Below are 4121 nucleotides of genomic sequence, written 5' to 3'. Positions count from 1 at the left end.
ATTTAAACTAAAGTAACTTTTTGTACTTTAATAACTATATTTGTTATATACATTTTTATATATTTAGCATATATACTTACCATTAATAAAAAACTAAGTTCTTGTTAAAGAGTAAATTAGGTACCAATTAGGTTAGTGAAATTATGGAAATATATTTTCGTATTTAAAATAAGTTATATTTAGATTTGAATCGTGTTATTAACATCAATAAAACATTCACTTTTCCACTAAACCAAAATTTATTTTAATATAATATTTGCGTTTTAATTGTACTATGCATACTTTGTTACATCTATCAATTGTATATATCTATCTATACTATTAATAAAATCCCTAACTGAGTTAACATCAACAAAACATTCACTTTACCACTAAACCAAATATTTATTTTATATGATATTTACATTTTAATTGTATTATGCATACTTGGTTACCTTTATCAATTGTATATATTTATACTATTAATAAAATCCCTAAGCGAGTTGATGTCATGAGTCAATTAAACACTAATTTGGTTAGTAAAATTATACAAATAGCCAGTATTTAAAATAAATTATAATATTTATGGGTATTTTAATCTTTTTTTAAATCTAATAGAAAATTTACATGTCATTAGATTTGAACTTGTATTATTAACATCAATAAAACATTTACCTTACCACTAAACAAAAGATTTATTTTAATATATTATTTACATTTTAATTGTATTATGCAAATTTTGTTGTCGTTATCAATTATATATATTAATAATGTTGTTAATTGAGTTGGTATCATAAATCAACTCGACACTAACTCACGATTGATAACACCATGATAAACAATTGTCATGCATTTAATTTTTAATATGATGTATTTATATATTTAAATTTTATATTTGGCACAATTTAATTTATTTTTACACACGTCAATGTTCTAAATATGTCGTTTCCATACGCAAAAGCATGCGATAGATTTCTAGTATTAATAAACTTACTATGGTTTTTATGCTTTTTTATTGATAATATAATTATTAACATATATATTTGACAATTTTATATCTAAATTATATATATATATATATATATATATATATATATAGGAGGAATCCACTTGCACAATGTAAAAATTAAAGTAGTTTTATACACTTCCATAACTATTTATATGATAACGATCCAACTATTGAATTTATCAATATAATTGTACTTGTCATACATGTAAAATTTTGAATTGATCCAATATCTCTATCATATCGATCTAAAGTACTTTATATATTAATATATTCAACAGCTGAAATTTTGTTACATAAAATAAATAGTTAGAATTTTTAAATTTACATTAAATTTGACATGCATGATATACATGAAATATAACAGTTGGATTGTTAAAATATTAATCATGTACATAGTTATGGAAATATGTAAAAATATTTTAGTTTTTACACTATGTAAGTGGAACCCTTCCTATAGATGTGTGTGTTTATTTATTGTTTGTTTGTTTGTTTCTTTATTATTCATAAAATTGTTCATGAACATATTAGTTTAATGTTCACAAATATTTTTGTTTAACTTAAACGAACGAACATGAATACACATAACTCTAAATAACTGAACACAAACAAAAATTTCGATATTCTTAATAAACACAAACCTAATAAAAACAAGCTTAAAAATAAACAAACGAACATGATCGAAAGTTCATTCATTCAAGTTGAGTTCATTTATAGATCTACCCCTGAAGTTCAAAGGCCTAAATATTTTCTTTTTGGGGGGGGGGGGGGTTTGGTTATTTAATATATTTGAGTTTTCAAGTCCATGGTTTACATTGAGAAATCTTTGAGATAACAACTGTCTTAATCAAGAAAACATTGATTTCATGCTTGTGAATCCTAAATTGCATATCTATTGTTCGAAAATTTCGATCAAGCACCTTTTTCAAACCCATTCCAATCACTACCCTAATCATCTCACCCTCAATACCCAATCAGCCTTGTTTTGGTAAGAAACCCTTACACTTTCAACTGATGTGGTTCAATCATCTTGACTTCATAAATGTTGTTCTTAATAGATGAAATTAATTTAAACCTACCTCTTCATTCTGTCATCAGTCATATTTCAAAATATCTAAAGCTTAAAAATAAGGATGTTTTTAGGAATGTCTTAACTTGAAAAAAGTCTTAATGCCAGAATCTTATGATGTAACGATAAAGATTAATTTGTTAATTAATTATCATTTTATAAGTATATTTAAAATTGATAAAGATCTTATGACTATCACTCCCATCGTGAATAACCTAAATCAACATTGCTTTTTTTTTAAGTACTATTTTTCTTTTTTATCATCAATAACTTTTATTGAAATCTACAACCCATTTCGTCTTTCAAGTATTGGTGGACTTCTTTTGATCTTCTTTCAAAGATGAGATATTCTAAAAGAGAAGTTCTTTAATGTTATCTGCTTAATCTTCAACTTTGGAGTTATTCCCCAAGAGCTTACTAAAACGCTTTTTGTGCTCATCGTAAAAATGCTTAAGACCTTTAGCTATCGGTCAATTTAGACCTATCAACCATTGTAGAACCATTTACAAGTTCATTACAAAAATCCTGTTGAATTTAAATCAGTATCCAAAGATCAAAATATCAAAAACTTGTGTTTGAAAGATGAAAAACAGAGGCAAAAATGGATGTTGGGTTAGAGAAAAGTGTTGACTTATCTCATTACTTGAATAAGCAATATAACATTTATATAAGTAGTTCTAATACACTGGAAGAAAAGAAACTTAACTTGTGCTAGTATCCAAGCTGTAAAATCAACTTAATGATAACCTAAAAACCTACTAAATCAACTAAGTAATTGACTAATCCTTAGCAAAACAAAATGTTACAATCAAACTAACAAAAGTCACATGTTACAAAAGTTTAATAGCCAAAATACACAATGGACATTTTCTTGCTGCTGCATTATTGACAACTTTCAGCACTCCTCCTTGGCTACAAAACAGCAGACTCTGATCTATTTTCTCAAATACTCAAATCTTGTAGTAGCCAACGGCTTGGTTATAATGTCTACGAGCTAAGCTTCCGAGCAGCAATGAATCAAATCGACTTCCTTTGACAATTTTTCCTCCCTTACAAAATGATACTTGATCTTAAAGTGCTTAGTCTTGCTATGAAATACAAGATTCTTGGCAATATTAACAGTTGATTGGTTATCCACTTTGATCTCTATTGCTTCCTCTTCATCAGCATTCAGATCACTCAAAAGCTTCCTAAGCCAAATGACTTGATTAACAGCAATAGCAACTACAATGTACTTTGCCTCTGTAGTGGATTGAGCTATTATTTGTTGCTTCTTAGAACTTAAATAGAAAACTCCTAAGCCTAGAGTGAAAAATAGCTCGATGTGATCTTCATGTCATAAACAGAGCTTGTCCAGTCACTATCTAAATAGCCAACTAGTTTCAGCTCCTCAGCCTTCACAAACTTCACTACATAGCTTAAGGTCCCTTTAACATACCTTAAGACTCTTTTAGCAGCTTTGAAATGAACAACATTGCAGCAATGCATGAACCTCGATAGAAGGCTGACTGCATACATGATATTTAGCCTTGTTGCTGTCAAATAAAGTAGGCAACCAACTAAACTTCTATAACTCTTCTCATCCACTTATTCATGGTTACTATTGCTAGAAAGTTTTTCTCCTTGTGCCATAGGAGTGCTAGCAGGTTTGTTATCTGCCATGAAAAACTTGCTTAAAATTTTTGAAACAAAAGCCTGTTGGCTTATGAAGATGCCATGTTCATTCTGTTTTACTTCCATACCAAGAAAGCAGGTCATCAATCCTAAATCAGTCATCTTAAAAACATCTTGCATCTACTTCTTGAATTCTTCAATCAACTCACTCCTACAACCAGTAACCAATAGATAATCTATATACAAAGACACAATTAGCAAAGTTTCTTTCTCAACTTTCTTCACATGGAGTGTAGGCTCACTAATGCTCTATTTGAACCCCAACCTTGACAAGTATGCATCAATTATGTCATACCAAGCCCTTGGAGCCTGTTTTAGGCCATACAAAGCCTTTTTGAGCTTGTAAACCTTGTGCTCTTCACTGATAACTTTGAAACCATCTAGCTGCTCAAC

Source organism: Gossypium arboreum, chromosome 3 (assembly GCF_025698485.1).
Source record: "Gossypium arboreum isolate Shixiya-1 chromosome 3, ASM2569848v2, whole genome shotgun sequence".
In the NCBI taxonomy this organism is placed as follows: Eukaryota; Viridiplantae; Streptophyta; class Magnoliopsida; order Malvales; family Malvaceae; genus Gossypium; species Gossypium arboreum.
Note: the sequence above shows the minus strand (reverse complement) of the source record.